Genomic DNA, 18,942 nt, shown 5'->3' with positions numbered 1-18,942 from the left:
CTTTCAGACAAGACATTTAGAAAACAATTGACATACAACTGCTGTGGCCATAAGACATGGAAATAGCAGCCACACAAAAGAGGAACATGTGATCAAATGTGTCTTAAAAGATGGGTAAAGGCAGCCTTCCACTTGTTGAACAGAACAGTATGGATGGTTCTTTCATTGTATTAGTTCATTTGTCCTGTTCCTAAAAATTTCTTATGGAAAACTGTAAATTAGTTCATTCTATCAATATTCTTTAATTGTAGGAAAGAGTACAGGCTTTTGAGGCAGCCTGCCCAAGCTCAAATCCTGCCCCCATTACTTGGAAGAGATACTTAATCTTCCTGTGCTTCAATTTCCTCATTAAAAATTACATTTGAATTTATTGTATTTAGAAGACAATAAAGTTGGAATTTCAAATTAGTGGAGGAAATTATGCCAAAGGAAAAAAAATGACGCCAAAATAATCAGTTAACTATTTGGGTAACATATTTGAGTGTTACATGTTCAAAAAAAAAAAAAAAGAAAGAAAGAATAGAATAGAAGACTGATTCAAGAAAATATATTTGGAACATAATTATAAAGGAGATATTTAATAGATTTGATGATGTAAAAAATTAACTTTATCAAAAAATAAAATAGGAAGGCAAACAGTAAGCAGGAGGAAAATAACCCTTTCAATATCAACGTAGAACAGATGGTTGCTGTCCTTGTGGAAAGAGCTCTTAAAACCAGTAAGAAAAATGAACACTCCAAAAGAAAACGGACAAAAAACATGAACAAGAAATTCACAGTAGAGGGGACACAAGTGAAAACTAAATCTGTGATAAAAATTCAGTTGCAAAAAAAATTAGAAAATGCAAATTAAAAATAAAAATGAGATGTCATTTTGTATCTAGCTAATTTGATATCTGCAAAGAACAATAATAACCTATGTTGGTAAAGTTTTGGGAAAACAGGCATGCCCATACATGGCTGATAGGAGCATAAATTTAGTAAAGAAACACTTCAATTTTAGCACAATTTCAACAAATATTTATTGAGCACATATGATCATGAGCCAGGCACCAGGTCAGACTGGAGGGCATAACAGTCAACAAGACTGTGAACGATCCTGGACTGCTTGGAGCCTTCAATCCAGTTGCGGGAAGCTGGAGGGAAGGAGAAAAAGTATTTAGAGAGGATAATTAAAATATACCTAGTATACACTAGTACTAACGATATAACAATATTCAGATGTCACAGTCTGGACAGCCCCTGCCTGCACAGCTACAGACTTCTGGCGGAATATCCATCCACCTCCGCCCTCATCCCCCTCCACGGACTTCCCTCAGGTTTTTGGAGGGGAATTCCTAGGAGGTTTTTTTACAGAAAAAACCTGTCAATATCCTTCCATTTCCATCTCCTTGTTGTTTTCCTCGTCCCCTAAATTAGTTGAGCAGGTACTTCACCATTGCCATAGCTACAGTGGCTCATGGCATTCTCTCTGACGCCCTCAAAGCCATAAAACAGAACCAAGGGCTTTCCTCTATTCAGGTCTTCCTCCCCAGAGGAGCTGTGCCCTGTTCTACGAAGATTTCTGTACTCATAAAGAATCTGACGCTGGCTTCTTCCCAGGATTAACCCTAGAGAAATTACAGAAGCTAGAAGGAATTATGGACTCCAGGATCTTTTAAAAAGTGAGAAAATCTCTTGGGCAACTGAAAGTTGTTTTGAGCTGATGTATGTTGGGGGCAGGGGACTGGAGACAGCAGTGAGGCGATGGGGTAAAGGAAGAATTAGGTTCTACTCTCACTTCTTCCTTGAGATGTCCTGAGACAAACCTTGCCTGCTCCTTCTCCAACAAGCCAGCAGCAACCGTCCAGGTCACTGGTATCAACAGGGCACTGCTGGGGTGACAAATTGATGAAAAAAGAGAAAACACGGGAAAAAGACAACTCACAGCTGGAATTCTAGACAATGGTAACTTGATGAGAGCACGGGTTGGAGGAGTGAGGGAGACCAAAAGGACATGCTCAAATACTTATTAGCTAGTGGGGAAAAAAAGATATCGTTGAGTTTTTAGAAAATCAGTAGAAGTAAATAATCATGAACAGTTTTAGGTTAAGGACACATAAGGACAACAATAGAATATTTAGCTTTTAAACCATCAGAAAAAAACTCATTTATCAAATGAAAAATAGGAAAGGAGAAAAAAACAAAATACAGAAAATGAAATGGAGTACAAGAAACAGAACGGAAGAAACAATTCCTAATGTTATAGTACTCAATAAATATAAATGGGTTAAGGTCATATATTAAAAGATGTTTTTAGGTTGATTTAATGAAAACAAAGTTTGCAGTACATTGTCTGAGAGAATGCTTAAAACAAAAAAGACAGAAAAATTATGAAAAAAGTTAAAACAGGCAAATTTGAAGCAAAATAAATCTTAATATTTGACAATAGAAATGAAAAATCTAAAACATCAAAAGGGACAAAGGGGTGTCTGGTAAGTGGAACAACAGAACAAAAAGATACAACATGCATACACACACATACCTACACACATAGTCTCAAACTACGTCAAGCAACACGGACGAACATCAAGAAGATATAGATAAAGCAACAATTTGGGTTTTCAAGGAGAGCAGAAAGACTATTTAAAAAGATATTGGCCGGGGCAGGCCCCGTGGCTTGCTTAGCGGTTAAGTGCGCGCGCTCCGCTGCTGGCGGCCGGGGTTCGGATCCTGGGTGCGCACCGATACACCGCTTGTCAGGCCGTGCTGAGGCCGCGTCCCACATACAGCAACTAGAAGGATGTGCAATTATGACATACAACTATCTACTGGGGTTTGGGGAAGAAAAAAAAGAGGAGGATTGGCAATAGATGTTAGCTCAGAGCCAGTCTTCCTCAGCAAAAAGAGAAGGATTAGCACGGATGTTAGCTCAGGGCTGATCTCCCTCACACACACAAAAAAAGATATTGGCCAAAAAATTTCCCAAACTGTGAAAACATCAAGCTACAAATTCAAGAAGTGCTAAGGACCCCCAGAATAAATACAAAGACACATCTCAAAGTGTTGAAAATGAAGATCAAGAGAAAATCTTTAAACCATCTAGAGAAAAACTAATATATATTATCTTCAAATAAACAACAGTAAGACCAACTCCTCATTTCCCAATGGAAATGAAAGAAGCCAGAGAAAATGTAATGTCACCACAAAGTGCTGAAAGAAAATTGTGCCATCTAGAATACTTTCTTCAGTGGGAATATCCTATCCAGATAAAAGAAAAATGGACAAAAGATTTAAACAGACCCTTCACAACAGAAGATACATAAATGGTGAATAACACAAGAAAAAATGTTCTATGTCATTGGTCATCAGGAAAATGAAAATTAAAACCATCACGAGATACTACCACACACTGCCAGAATAGCTAGTTATATATTTTTAATGTCAAAACTAAGTGTGTTGAGGTTGCAGAACAACTGAAACTCTCATTAATTTTTGGTGGGACTATAAAATGACACAACCACTTCAGGAAAAGTTCTGGCAGGCATTTTTTTTTTTTAATAAAACTAAACATACAACCATGTCCCAGCCATTTCATTTCTAGAGAAATGAAAACATGTGTTCACCAAAAGACTTAGACAAGAATGTTCATAGCAGCTTTATTCATAAAAGCCAAAAACTGAAAACAGCCCAAGTGTCCAATAATAAGAGAATAGAAAAACAAGCTGGTAAATTCATATGATGGAATACCACTGTACAATAAAAAATAACTAATTTTTACTGATACTTGCAACACTATGGATTAATTTCAAAAAATATGCTGTGTGAATACACATACACATACACAATGATTCCATAATTAAGATTTTTTTTCACTGTGGATAAGTTTTGTCCATTTGGAAGTTCATATAAATGGAGTCATCAAAAAATGCTGTAAATAAGTTGAACCCCATTCAAAGATATGCATACTGAAGTATTTATGAGGAAGTATACTGATGTCTACAATTTATTTTAAAATGCATACAAAATGAGAGATTAATGTATGGATAGAGGAATGGATAGATGGGTAGATATGTGAAAAAATAAGTAGAATGTTAATAGTAGGATCCAGGTGGTAGTTATATAGGTGTTTACTATAAAATTTTTAAAACTTTTCTGTACATCGGAAAATTTTTATAATAAAACACTGGACAAAAATACACAAGACTCTTATGGAGAAAATTGTTAAACTTTACTAAAAGCCATAGAAGATTTTATTGCTAAATGGAGAGACATTCCATGCTTTGTTGTGAGATGATATATTATAAAGATGTAAATTCTCCCCCAAATTAATCTACAAATTAATGTAATCAATAAAAGTTCCCATTCTATTTTTTAACTCAACAAATTTAGATTAAACTTTACATGAAAGAATACATATCCAAGAATAACTAACTCAACTTTGAAAAAGAAGAATAAAGAGTAAGAACTTGTCTAGCAGATTTCTTAAAATATTATAAAGCCATAGTAATAATAACATGCAATATTGGTAGAAGAATAGACAAATTGGCCAAAAAGAGAGCTTAGAGACAGATCCATATACATCAATGGGATCATCTTAGAGGACAGATGTGGCCTCACAGATCTGCTGGGAAGGGATGAGTCGTTTAGTGGATGGTGCTTGGAAACTGGCTCACTAAATGGGGAAATGGAAAGTGGAACCCTGCCTAATATCACATAAAAATGAATACCAGGGGCCAGCCCAGTGGCGTAGTGGTTAAGTTCACATGCTCCACTTTGGCAGCCCAGGGTTATCAGGGTTGGATCCCAGGCATGCACCTACACACCGCATATCAAGCCATGCTGTGGCAGGCGTCCCACATATAAAGTAGAGGAAGATGGGCACAGATGTTAGCCCAGGGCCAATCTTCCTCAGCAAAAAGAGGAGGATTGGCAACAGATGTTAGCTCAGGGCTAATCTTCCTCACCAAAAACAAAGAAAAAAAAAGAACACCAGAGGGATTACATGTAAAATTTAAAGACTCAGTGTTATCAGAAGACCTTGCAATACACTATTTTGTGACTTAAGGACAGGGAAGGACTTCTTATACAACTTCAAAGCTTCAAACATGTGCACCCAGGACTCTCTATTTCCCCATCTTCCTGCTCTGCCCCAGCAGGGTGACAGACTTCTCCCCAATCACATCAGCTCCTGAAAGCAGATACCAGAGGGTCAGATGCCTATCGTTTCAATCATCAGACAGAGTTGCAGTTTATAATCAGCTAAAACATCTGCCATATCCTATATATTTTCTAAAAAACAGAATAACAACAGTATATGAAAATCCTAATATTATATTTAAAAAATCACTGAAGAGCAGACACTAAAATGTAAGTTACAGAAACAACAGACCTGTTTTGGTGGTAAGATTATGCATTGTTTTCACCTGCACGCTTTTATATATTTGACAAATTTTCTACATTGAGCAATAGTACCTTTGTAATTAAAGTGAAAAACTTGTTTCCCCAAATGGGCCAGATGAAAAGGGAACATTGCTTTGAGTGAGTGTGTGACCACATTGCTCTAGAGAAAAAAAGAAGGAGTTGGTAGGCCGTGCCCACAAAGAGAGACACACTGGGTGTAAACTTTTTTGTGTGCTCCGTGCTTGAGGACATCATGCAGAACACTCACTAAGTGATATGACTTGTTGACCCTGAAATTATATCTACTGGGAGTGCAAGAGGATGAACCTGCCTGAAAGTGCGCACTTTTATTTTTAAAGTCTAGCAAATGCCTATTGTGTGCGTGTATACACACACACACACACACACACACACACACACACATTCACCCCTCTGGATTCAGGCAAGTCTGTGAAACTGTCCTGGTGGTCTGTCAATTTTGAGTGTTGTGGAGGGGCTTCTGTTTCTATTTTCACCAGCATCTCATTCAACCAGTTTGCTCCTAACTGGGGGAAAAGGGGACTTGGTTCACCGAACTGAGAAGATTTCTCTACTTAAACTACTTTTTCAGGATCTTCCTCCTTACTAAATACATTTATATGTTTCTATTGAAAATATTGTCAACTTTTGATTTTGAACTCTAAGATGTCATGTTTTAAAAGGTCCTTGTTACCACATGTGAAATCTGATGAGCAACTTTTAAATTGGTGATGATATGATGAGTATTGGTATAAAATATGCACCACCCTAAGGATGAGGCCCATCAGCTCTGGAAGTTGGGTGAATGAAAATCAGCCTATACACTGATGAGAATATTTTAATTAATGGCTTTGGTTTTTACTTTGGATTGGTATCCTTAGGAATCTGCATTTTAGAAGTGGAGTGTGAACAGATGCTTTGTCTATGCAGAGAGGTGAAGAGAGCTAGGAGCACAAGTGCATTTGCAGCTTTAGGACACTTTGACAAGATGGAGTATGTCTCTATACTAATCAGGCATGTGTTTAGCATCTGTCTTTTTTTTTTTTTAAAGATTTTATTTATTTATTTTTCCCCCAAAGCCCCAGTAGATAGCTGTATGTCGTGGTTGCACATCCTTCTAGTTGCTGTGTGTGGGACGCGGCCTCAGCATGGCCGGAGAAGCGGTGCGTCGGTGTGCGCCCGGGATCTGAACCGGGGCCGCCAGCAGCAGAGCGCGCGCACTTAACCGCTAAACCATGGGGCCGGCCCTAGCATGTGTTTTAAAACGAGCACTGTACTAGACTCTGGAGTTTCAGGAACAACCTTAGCCTCCCTTTATCTCTTCCCTCCCTCCTCCTCTCCCTTCCTTACTCCATGTCTCTCTTCTTTCTCATCTTTGCAATTATTTAACTAAGAAACTTCTCTGTGCATAGAAATCTGCTCCCCATTTTACCTGTTTTGAGATATAAGGAATGATTCGTTCCCTTTCTTCCAGGAACATGGACTCTAACTAAAGTGCAACGTGCACACACACACGAAAAGTCAAAACCCAATATAAAAACTTGATGGCACTAAATTACAAAACAGAAAAGATAGTGGTATAAAATAGATGGAAATGAAATAGATGGTCTGTAGACAGCCTAAAGAAAAGATCACTTTTTGCTGAGGAAGTCTTTTCACTCTCTAGCCAGTTGAACAAATGAGCATTGTGGAGCAACTAGAAAGAGACAGAGAAATTGTGTTTACTTGAAATGAATCACACTGAATGCTCAGGCGACGTTAGGCCTTCAATGGAGTTCGAAGGAAGGTTTCCTGCAAGGTGGAGGTGGGCAGGAAGGACATGGTCTCCAGAAGGCATGCGGTTGGGCTGGGAAACGAGCATGGCAGTCTGACTGGGACAGTGGTTCCTGCAGAGACGTGTGGGAGAAAGGCAGGTTTCCATCTGCCTCCTTTGTCCCAGCAAATGTGAATTAAGACAGAATTTGGACAGGCCCAGAGGAGTCCGCTGGAACAACTCATTTAAAATACGGCATCAGAGCACACCTGGCACGCAGTGTTTCCAGAGTGTTCACGACTGGCTTCTTCCCTGGACCCAACTCACTCAGCCATCAGAATTAAGGGGAAAATAAGTCCTATAGGGATCTATGTCTGGAGCATGACGAATGAGGCCAAGTCTATTTCATTGAGTGTCTGCTGGATTCAAGGTTTAAACAGATCCAATCACCAAATCCATGTTTTAATCTAATCATTTGCTTTGCATCATTCTTCCATAGTTGATGCAAATTGAACGCAACAATTAGCTAACAAGAAGTATGGGACAATATATTTTCTCCATGACTGTCCCTTAAATCTTTTATTCTAGGAAACTTAAGGGTAGTTTCTGGAAGCTGTTAAGCAACAATGGCTGCCTAAAGAAGCTTTCCATTTTTTAAAATCTCCCTAGTGTCCTATCTGACCCATTCATCTAAATAAAACAAAGCAGTCCTGCATAAAGTGTCTAATTTTTTTAAATGAATTTTAGGGGAGTCATATAAAAATTATCTGGAGACTCACTTAGAATATTTTATGGTATTTAGGTAAACTGAAAAATCAGCAAGCACAAAAATATTATTGGAAGTTTTCCGAATTACATAGGAGCCACTGAATACCAACAAGTGGCTGTCAAAGTAGACGTGTAAGAAGATACGGCTGGGGCCGGCCCCGTGGCTTAGTGGTTAAGTGCGCGCGCTCCGCTACTGGTGGCCCGGGTTTGGATCCCTGGCGCGCACCGACGCACCACTTCTCCAGCCATGCTGAGGCCGCGTCCCACATACAGCAACTAGAAGGATGTGCAACTAGGACATACAACTATCTACTGGGGCTTTGGGGGAAAAAAAAAAGGAGGAGGATTGGCAATAGATGTTAACTCAGAGCCGGTCTTCCTCAGCAAAAAGAGGAGGATTAGCACGGATGTTAGCTCAGGGCTGATCTTCCTCAAAAAAAAAAAAAAAAGATACAGCTGCTTCACAGAAAGAGAAGAGCATGAACTTGTGATTGGACGGGGGACGTTGAGACTCTGTCCCAGCCTGCACTGACGGAACTTCCCACATACAGTCCAGTTCCTCAGGGTTGGAATGGCAAGTGCCTCACCCATGGAAGATCCTGCCGCCACTCAGTCTTTCTGCTGAGTCTGATACAACCTCAGAAGCTTTATCAACACAGTGCATCAACAGGCAGTACCTATTTATAAGAGCTGTTACCTGAGATAGACTCTATTTGCATTCCCGACATAGATTAACCTGACATAGATGGCATTCTGAGCCTGGTGTTATTCATTTCCTCATTTATACAACATCTGACAAATATCCGCAGAGGACCCACTAAGTGCTGGGGATTCAGAAGTGAAGAAGAAAGACACAGTACCTCCCCCCTGGAAACTTACATTCTAATATAAGAATTCCATGTTATTCTCAACATACACACATAATTGCAAATGAAATACTGCCTACTATTTAAAAGTACAGACTGTGTGGACAACATGCTGACAGGACTGAGGGGTGTCAGGAGAGTTATTAGGCTGAATCGTATAAAGTTGCCATTTTTGTAGTCAAGAATGGTCAAATATCAGCGATTTCATACAGTTCAACCTATTATTTAACAAGTTGATCAGGGAGTGCCCTTCTGAGGGGTGGCACTTGAGCTGATTACCCACAATAGGAAGAGGCAGGCATGCAAAAACCTGGAATGGAGCTCTCCAAGCAAAAGAAAAACAAATGTGAAGGCACCGATGCAGGAATACACAGAGTTGAGGGACTGACAGGGAGCAAATGGCTGAGTCACAGAGAACCAAAGAGAGACTGGTCTGGTAGGAGGCGTGGCTGAAGACACGGACAGAGGCTGAGGAAAGGAGGCCAAGGTCTTAGGGAAGGAGGACAGACTTTCCCCTAGTTGCACTTGAGGTTCTAAGCAGGGGAGTCATATGACCTGATAGAAGCAAATTTTACAGGACTGCTCTGGCTGCTACATGGGCAATAGGTAAGAAAGGGTGGAAGCGGGAAGACAGTTCAGAAGGCGCTGCAGAAGTCCAGGCAAGGGGAGACAGCGGCTGGAGCTAGGATGACAGCTGGCAGGCAGCTGACACGGCTGTATTCCAGGTACGGTTGAAGGTGGAGCTGACCAGCCTCATGGTAATAACAGTTACAACAGTAATAATCACAAGCAAAGTCCGCCAACAATTATTGTCTGTAGAATACTTCCTATGCGTCAGGCCTGTTGCCAAGCATTTTGCACACACTCTTTATTTTAATTCACACAAAAAGTCTATAAAGTAGATACTATTATTATCCACGTTCTGCAGAAGAGAAAACAGCTCAGAAAAGTGAAATAGCTTGTTCAAGAACATATGGCCACTAAGTGCTGAAACTGGAATTCAAAATAAATGGATCTGATTCCCAAGGCAGAGTTCCAGAATACTCTAAGCTCTCCACTCCTACCACAGAGTGGTAAGCATATGTAAGAGATGTGTAAGCAGAGAGAATGAGGTCAGGGAAATTTCCGTACAAGGCATTCCAGAAGTGAAGAGGAGACCGGGAAAGGACAGTAGAGGTGGGACATAAAATGAAAGAAGAGCTTTAGTCAACGAGTGCCAGCAACACACCCACACTGCTCTGCCCACCACGTGCGTATACCCCTCATTCAGATACAGCCTCTCACTCTGGCCTCGGCTGGTCCGTTTTCTGTAAGGCTATAAGACTTAAACATACCCAGATATGATATTTGGTCTCTTCCCTAGTTTCAGCAGTTTGCAGGAAGCCATACTAAATTTTAAATGAAGACCACAATCACCAACAATGACATCCTGGAATACAAGCAGTTGACTTGCCTTTAAATCCCTTTTTGCCCCTTCACAGTTCCAGTGGATTGGACCCAGGAGCATTCTGGATGAGTATGTTCCTTCATTCAACGGGAAGAATATTTTGAGTTTGAGTTTGCAAGAAGAGTTATAAACAGGAAAAAAGACCACTTGAAATGGGTAGTATAGTTGCAAAGCTAGTGGAGCCAAGTTATCAAACAGAACACTGATAATGAGCAAGGCTCTTTTTTATCAGATGCTTTAGGACTTGGGAGGGAGAGACAGGGCTACAAATCAGGCACTCCCTGATCAACACAGCTGTGGGTGAATTTGCAGGAAGTTTATACCTGTGTACAGTAAGGAGAGGACTGGAAGCGTACTCTCCCTGTCACTGTATAGTTTCATCTTTGAATTCAAAGGACACATTATAATCTGCTTTCCATAATCCATCACTGGATTCTCTCCTGGGTGAGTTACTCATTGTCACCTTCTCTGTCCTTTTCAGGAGCTGACAGTAGGACCTGGCTTGTGGGGAGACCAAGTGTGTGTTAGTACCTGAGCATACGCACCTGACTGCATCCCATAAGCAAAGTAACACATCAAGACATTTCTCTCCTTTGAGTAATCAACCTCTTTTTCCTTCAGTAAGAATGACACTCGAGTTATAGTCATATATAACTAAATATAGCCCTTCTTTTAGCATTTATTTGCAAGCCAAGTGCCTCTCTGTTGGGACTAGAGAGAACTGCCTTGTTAAATTGCTTCTCTGTCGGTGTTTCTGATAAAGTTTAGTTAATACGAAAAATAATGTGATTACCAAACATTATCTTCCTATTAAGGCTCCAGTTTCCATGTTTTACATGCTCACATCAGACAGCAAAATTAATTAATTCACAGCATTCAAAAGTCTGGGAACTTCACAAGTCAAGGGTCATGGAAAACCTGGGAAAACCTTGATTATAATGAAATGTTAACAGCTAATTATACACCTGAACAGGAAAGATCAATATGCTACTGCAGAGCCTCATTCTCTAATTGCCTACTGGAGCAGCAAAACACGTCGTAAATGAAAAAGGTGGCACGTAACCATGATAGGGGATTGTTGCTTCTGAAAGCAACCTGGAGGCAGAAGGCAGCAAGGGTTGTTGAGTGGTGGGGGTTTTTACCTCTGTTCTCCTGCTTGGGCAAGTCACTCACCACTCGATGTCAACTTCTTCGTGTCTAAGAACGAAGAGTCAACTTGGTGGTCACAACCATCAGTTACAGTCGTATTGCAGCAAGATGTTCACCTTTTATTTTCCAGGCTATAGGAGCTTGCTAATAGTGTGGCTTCTCTTTCAGTTGTCTGTGATGTTTATAAAATCAAAATGAACATTTTAAGTCTGAATCCATAAAAGGATATGCCTTCTCTCATTTGAAAAAGTATTGAAATGGAGGTGGCACGAGGACGCTAATCTCAAATCAAGCCTCTTCGCACAGGTGATTGAGCCCAGTTTGCCTCACGCTTTTCTAAGGGTGGGTGCAGAATGCGGAGAGAGCCCTGCAGCAGCTGTGGTTTGTTCATCGTCACAGGTCCCTGCCTTCAGCCCTGGAGTCAGCTCTGATATGTCATGACAGAAAGGCATGAGGCTGTGGTAAATGTCTACTGCTTCTAATTGAAAGATGCTACTTTCTTCACAATGCTTAGCTTATTTCGAAGTCTCTGAATAAAATGGACATTCCAATAAAGCTTGCATGGGTGGGTCTGTACAGCACATCACCAGAATCACCCCAGGCCTCTGTTCTAGGTGGAAGTCTGTATTATCAGTCAGGGTAGGCTCAAATTTTGACAACCCTCAAATCTCAGTGTGTGTACCCACCAAGAGTTTATTTCTTACTCCTATCCCAGTCCCATGTGTGTCAGCAGTGGGGCTCCACCATCCCTGAGGACAGGGCTTCTCAAACTCAGCACTATTGACATTTTGCACTGAATCATTCTTTGTCTTAGGGGGCCATCCCATGCACTGTAGGATGTTTAGTGGTATCTCTGGCCTTGACTCGCTAGACTCCAGTAGCACCCCTTAGTTATGACAACCTGAAATATCTCCAAATATTGTCAAGTGTCACCTGGTGGTCAAAACCACCTCCTGTCCTCTCATCTCCTACCTCCCTCACCCTTGGGAGTCCTCCACTAGATCCTCTACATTTAGCTAGCAAATAAAAGAAAAGAGAGAAGGCCCATCCACTCATAGATGTCTGGCCCTGAGGTGACATCCCCACTCAGGCTCACATTTCACTGGTGAGAAATAATCACATGTCCCCATCAAGGATCCTGGGAAATATTTTCTAGCCGAATGCTCAGGAAGAAAAGGATTAGTGAAATCTGACGTGAACTGAAAACTGATGAGTGCTAGCTGTCTCCGCCACAAGCTGTCTGCTAGAGAGAAATGCAGACAGGAAGGGGCCCATGGGGCAGCGAGAATGTTACTAACAGCAGGCGCTCCCAGGCTTTCTCTGCGCCTTGGTCCCTGTTCATTCAGTTCCTTCCCCTCCCTGTCCCTTTCAAAAAGGTTTCTATCATGGCCAACTGGTTTCTTTGTCTTCCTAGATGCAGAATTGAGGGAACAGAAAAAGAAAAGGCTAGAAAAAGAAGATAGGCAGTCCAGGACTGTGGGAGAAGGGTTAGGCTGAGCTTTGAAGAAGGAGCTTTTCAGGAAGTGTGAGAAAGAGGGGTGGGAGGACCACAATACAAGAAGAAAGCAGATGTGAGAGAAAAGAGGAATTTTAAAAAGTGTACGCTTCACGACATTTGACAAATATAATTACACATTTCATTTATGTTGAAATACTCTTTAGTTGCTGAACTATATTCCCTTGACCACAATACCTCATGAGTATGCCTTCAATAGAGTTGCAAATAATTAGGGTTCAGATGTACACAGATAGTGAAAGAGTTCTATTAGCAGCAATAAAAACAGGGAAAGCTTGGTCTGTGACTGGAAACAAGTATGCATTTTCCTGCAGTTACTGGATCCAAAGGAAACCAAGCATGTGGTAACCAGCATGTGTGAGTCCACGTTAGAAGGTGAAGTCAAGTTTTAGTGGCCAAGACGGAGAAGTGTACAGAATCTAGGAGGTCAAGAAAGCTAATGTTTCTCAAACTTTAAGATGCATCTGATATGAATCTTATTAAAAGGAAGCTTGTGATTCATTGTGTCTGAGATGGATCCTGAGGTTCTGCATTTCTAATGAGCTCCTGGATGATGCTGATGCTGCTGGTCTGTGGACTACAATTTGGGTAGCAAATAAGTAGTAAGACAGTATGTATTTGGAATATATGCATGAGGTTGATCTTGGGGAAAAAAGTAGACTCAGAAACTCATATGCCTTTCAGAACTGGAAGGTATCTTTGTTCTTGACACAATTTCTGTCTGTGTTAGAGGTGGTTCCAAGGTTTACGAACATCTGAGCCTCAGGGTATCTAAAGGTGGGAGGGAAGGGGCACTGGGTACAGAGTCTCCAGGTAGGCTGCAGAACACTGTACAGCAACAGAGCGTTTTTATGAATAAGTGCTGAAATGAAGTGTTCTCACATTTCCTCTTTCCCAGCAACCAGTAAGTGTCACAGTCCTTATAGCGAGATGGTACTGCTGCTGACCAAGTCCCTCTGCCTCCAGCCACTGTGACTTGAGCCCCCACCAACCAGTGTGTGAGACCCTGACGATATAACTCGCACTTGGTACTGCTAGACCTCTCCCTCGAATTCTTGCGTTGCTGTGGCCGGAACCTTTGAAAATTTGCCATTGAGGGAAAAAATGTGCGCTCCATCTCTAGTATCTTTATCCATCGAAAAGGATTCCTAATAGAGTTTTTAATAGCTGTAGCTATTTGCTCAGGTTAATCCTTCCTCTATTAGTAAAAGCATTAGTGCCAAATTCTATTTAATTCCAAAACAATTATAAAATAAACATTGATATCCTTGGAATGTTTCCTCAAATGTACTCTGAAATTGTCCCTATTCAGAACTATTACTAACATGCTAGCTCTTTATTTGCCTTTCAGTATCAGGGGTGATATTGCTATTTCCTCATCTGATGCTAAAAAACTGATTCATTTGTGGTGATGATAAATTGCAATTATCTTTGCCTATATGTGCTCACTGTTACGCAAATTTCCCTCTCATTTATTTTCAGGCAGTGACAACTGCCTGGACAACCCAGATGACATAATATTATTGCCACTTACCAGTATTGAATAATGTTAAAAATATGTCTTGTAAAATCAACAGAATAGTAAAAATAAAATCTTAGAAAGTCCTATTGAAAAATAGAAATTCAACACAAAGGTGATTTGTAAGAAAGGAAAGATGGCCCCAGTAGAAGTGATTAGAAACTTTGGAAGCAGAACTCCCTTTTCTGCTCTGAGAGTGATCCCTCCAGGCTCCAAGGCAGTCACCCAGACAGGTGGAGACAGAGTTACTTATATTCCAAAGATTCAGACAGCTACAGAAGGGGCAGAAGCATACAGAAATTTTTGTTAAATCATTTAGCTTTTCCTCATTTCTCCTTTGATTGCCTTGGAAAATACATATTTGTGGTGGTCCTGGGTCTCCCACTTTGGATTTATAGAAAAGGTTTGGGCTTAAGAGATGTTCCCCATTTCTGTGCATAAGGGAAATCACAGAGAATCAAGCTCGTGTTGGTTTAATCAGTACTTAGAAAACCTAGGTTTTGTGGACAGTTGTAGTATTATCGAAAGTTGGAGTTCTATCTATCAAGTCACACTGATACTTTTGCCAGCTATCTACTTCCATGTTAACAACATTCAATGAACACTTTAGGATAAAGGCATCTAGATCTATAATGATTATTAAAACAAGCTCTTAGATTTTTTAACCAATTTTGATATTATCATAGAGAAATAATTTGTTTTTAAAATTTAAAAAATCCTTAGTTATTTAGATCCCTAGTAAGAAAAATCAATCCCAGGATTTTGTAATAGCTTTAGTTTTCGTTCGCATAAATACAATTTAATTTTTTTAAAAAGTATCATTCCTTGATTTGTTTGCAAAATGCACAAAAGGAGAGAGTAACATTGAGACATTTTATCAGGACAAAATTAGAATCAAGGTAATCTCTTTGATTAATATAAATAAAGGTATAAGCTCTCCAACTTTTGGACAGATTCCCTTTTTGTAAGAGGTAAAACCGAGAGGAATTTACATGCTACCAGGTGCCCCTCAAGACGTTCCAGTGTAATTCCAGATCTCTGCAGGAAATTTGGGGTTTTGATTACCAAAGCTTTTCCCTATCCAATACTAGATAGATAAATAAAGGAAGGAAGGGAGGAAGGGAAGGAAGAAAGGAAGAGAAACAAAAGAAAGATGAGATAGACAGACAGACAGACATGCATGCATATATAAGTTTTTCAGTTTCAGCAAGTTTGAGAAGGGCTGCATGGAGGGGGAAAGACAAGCAATTCTCAAAACAATGGGCTTGATGGGTCTTTTGTGATTACATTTTAATGATGGTCCCTTCTAGTGTTTTCCATTTATTTTAATCCACAATCTTTCCCATTCAATTTCAGAAAGCCATCTAATAACAATAAATAAAACATCTCTATGTTTAATGTTAATACCCTTTACTCTCTTAATTCTGGGCCTCACCGTCTTCAGTAAGAAGTTGGGAACTGATCTCAACAATTCTGTGTTGGGTTTGAAGCTATAGATGGAGAGAAGAGAAGTTAAAACTTAATTCATATCTTTAAAATGCCCACAATTCCCACGGTCTTGAATAACTTGGCCTCTCAGTGCTCTGCGTGGGAGAGCGGGAGGGAGGCGCGGGCGGAGACATGCCTCTGACCCTCTCTGATAAGCTCCCAGCCTGAGTCAGGCAAGGGCAGAGAGTCGTTTTCAGACGTTGGCATCCTGATATAGAACATTATGAAATATTTATTGCGTTTTTATGGTGCTTTTCTGGATAGTAAGGGAGTAACCTCAAGGAGTACACAATCCAAGGAGAGATACATAAAATATTTAACTTTTTTTTTTAAACAACTAACTCATAAAGAAAAAAAATTTAAAGGAAACTTTTCTCTAATGCTAGTCATGAGTCTCTTATTTCTTCCAGCTGATTCCAGATTACTTTTTCAGCTAGTGCTTCTTAAACAACTGCACTGCACGTGGCCCTGCGAGGCTCCACGGGGCTGTGAGCCAGCAGGAGGCGCAGATCTCTTCCTTGAGGGCTAGGGGGTCTCCCCAAAGCTCTATCTTGATCAAGTCATCTTGAGTCTTTGTGGCCCTTCTGCACATAGGATAAAAATCTGAATTCTGTTATTAACCTGGCCTAAAAGAACCTGGATGATGGATCCATGTCACCTCTTCAGAATCCATTCCTACCCCAGACTCTCCACTCTGACCCACGGAAAGCTTCTTGCAGGTCTCCCAAATCCCATTGCACTGTGTCCTGAGCCCTCGTCTTTGCCAGGAAGCTTCCTTCTCCACCAATCGTCCCTTGTCACACGCTCAGGTCACACTTTCCCTCACCTGCAGCACTCAGTGTGGCATCTATCACCTGACCTAACGGCCAGCTTGCTTGACTGTCTCCAACAGGGCACTTCTTGAGGGACAAAGCTTGCTGCCTCTCCAGTGTGCAGCCCCCACGCTGACATCTCAGCACAGAATCGGCACACCATCTGCACTTGGCAAGAGCTTGTTGGGTTGAAGAGAGGAGTTCATTAGCTTTGCCAATTTTCCCACTGATGGCGGGCATTCTCCGGCAGTGGGAAAGGGCATTGGGTCTGGAGTCAGGAGACCTGAGCTCAGGCTCATCCCGCTCACAAGCCTGTGATTAACTAACAAGTCAACCTCTCTGAGTCCATTGTCCCAGTCTTTAACATAGGCCTGGCAACAGTAACACCCAGTTGTGAGAACTGAATAAATCCAAAAGCACTTTAAATCTGTAACAGATTATAGGCCTTTGATCTCCACAGACGAGAACCCTATCAGAGCAAAGGTTATGCTCTGCTTTCTCTCTAGGACTGCTCTGAGCCCAGAGGATTGCGTTCAGTGGTATTGGCCCCTGATCCCAGATCTCTCAGGGAGGCATTCTTGTCCCTCTAAGATCCCTTGTAGGGCATATAAAAATAGGAGAAACAGTTGTGCCATATTTAAAAGGGACAATATCGCATTTGCTATCTGGAAGACAAACCCACGAGAACATCCGGTCCCTATTCACTCCATCTACCCTGTACCTGTTAGGCCAGCAGGCTTGGAGCTCTGAAGCCAGCAGCTACAGCGAGTTTGCTCCAAGCCAGGCATTGTTTGTACAGTGGATTATTTCCTTATTCAGACAGAAGTCACATAGGCCTAAGCAATAAAGATTTACAGTGAAGGTTTGCAATCATTTTATGGGTTTGAACAGGATTGGAAAAGGAATGAGAGCAGGAACAAGAAATATCTTTTCTTGAGTTTGTTTTGTTTTGTTTTTTGTTTTTTTGCTGAGGAAGATTTGCTGAGCTAACGTCTGTTACCGATCTTCCTCTTTTCTTTGCTTGAGGAAGATTAGCCCTGAGCTAACATCTGTGGCCAGCCTTCGTCTATTTTTTATGTGGGTCGCTGCCACAGCATGGCTGACAAGTGGTGTAGGTCTCTGCCTGGGGTCCAAACCTGTGAACCTGGGCCGCCTAAGCGGAGCACGCCGAACTTAACCAGTAGTCCCTGGGGCCTGCCCCTCTTGAGTTTGTTTTGAGGTCCAGATTTTGGGATATGCGCCAAGATGGTGGTCACGCTGCCTTTCCTCTGAAAAAATGAATCCTCACATACATGTGGGAATAGCAAGAAAAAATAAGAAATAATCTAGCTTTGGTTGAAAATTAGGAGAGAAACCACTCACCGTCTTTCTACTCAGAATGAGTCCACATCATGATTAGCACAGTCAGTGTGCATTACTTTTACAAGACTGGAACTGACATTTTTGGCTGCAAATCAGGCAATCTACTCTTCACCAACCCAGTCTGGGTCTTGGAGGGCTTGTCTGGTTGGGTGAGTCTCAGTGGGAAAAGAACCTTGTTCAACCTAAGTCATCAGTGCATTATAACTGGGTTGTCAACCCCTTGGGTGTCCTGGCAGCTCTGTACCAAGACTGGGAGGAACAGAATGCGTTCTGTCTGAAGCAGCATTGTCAAGCGAGAACTCCCAGGTCCAGACAGCCTTGACTGCCGTGTAAATGCCTCTTGGAGGAGAGCTGACTCCAGAAGCAGCCATCAGCCCAAAGCTTGCTGACAGGAAATCCTACATTATTTCTTCTTGATAATGACACTCTCCTTTATGCAAATCTTTCAGTAGAGGTAATCACTGTCACTCTCTGCCCTAATCTTATACCCTGGAGTCTCAAAATTTTTATTTTGTATCCATATTGCCAAATTTCCCTTTCAAATGGGGCATGTTTATGAGCCCTCAGATTCCCCAATTATGCCCATTTCTAGCCTCTTAATAGGCACGGGCCCCAGGCTGGGTGGGGAAGGGCTCCCCGGTGGACTGCACAGCGTCTCACAACCGCTCCTCCGAGAAAGCCCAGCCCCTCCGCTGAGAAGTGATCCTTCCCCCACTCAGGAAGCCAGTTTGTGCATCTGGCAACAAAGCCTTGATGAGCACTCGGAGATAGTCTGAGTCTGAACATACTCAGGGACTCAGCATGAGAACTGTTCACCCCTCCCCAACCCAGACGACACGTTACTTGTGCCAGACTCCGAGGG

The 18,942-nt window shown here is 41.4% G+C and overlaps 1 long non-coding RNA gene across 1 annotated transcript in view; it reads right to left on the bottom strand.

Annotated features, from left to right (window-relative positions):
* Positions 1 to 1,009: 1,009 nt before the first annotated feature.
* Positions 1,010 to 18,942, bottom strand: part of LOC147915235 (uncharacterized) — a 54,636-nt gene continuing 36,703 nt past the window's right edge. Inside the window, exon 3 of the long non-coding RNA XR_015554213.1 lies at positions 1,010 to 1,136. This is a non-coding gene — a long non-coding RNA (uncharacterized LOC147915235). The remainder of the gene's footprint in view (positions 1,137 to 18,942) is intronic.

The sequence above is a fragment of the Ceratotherium simum genome, chromosome 14 (genome assembly GCF_057802395.1).
Source record: "Ceratotherium simum simum isolate JZ-2026a chromosome 14, ASM5780239v1, whole genome shotgun sequence".
NCBI lineage: Eukaryota > Metazoa > Chordata > Mammalia > Perissodactyla > Rhinocerotidae > Ceratotherium > Ceratotherium simum.
The sequence above is the reverse complement of the archived record's forward strand: the minus strand, read 5'-3'. Positions and strand labels throughout refer to the sequence as shown.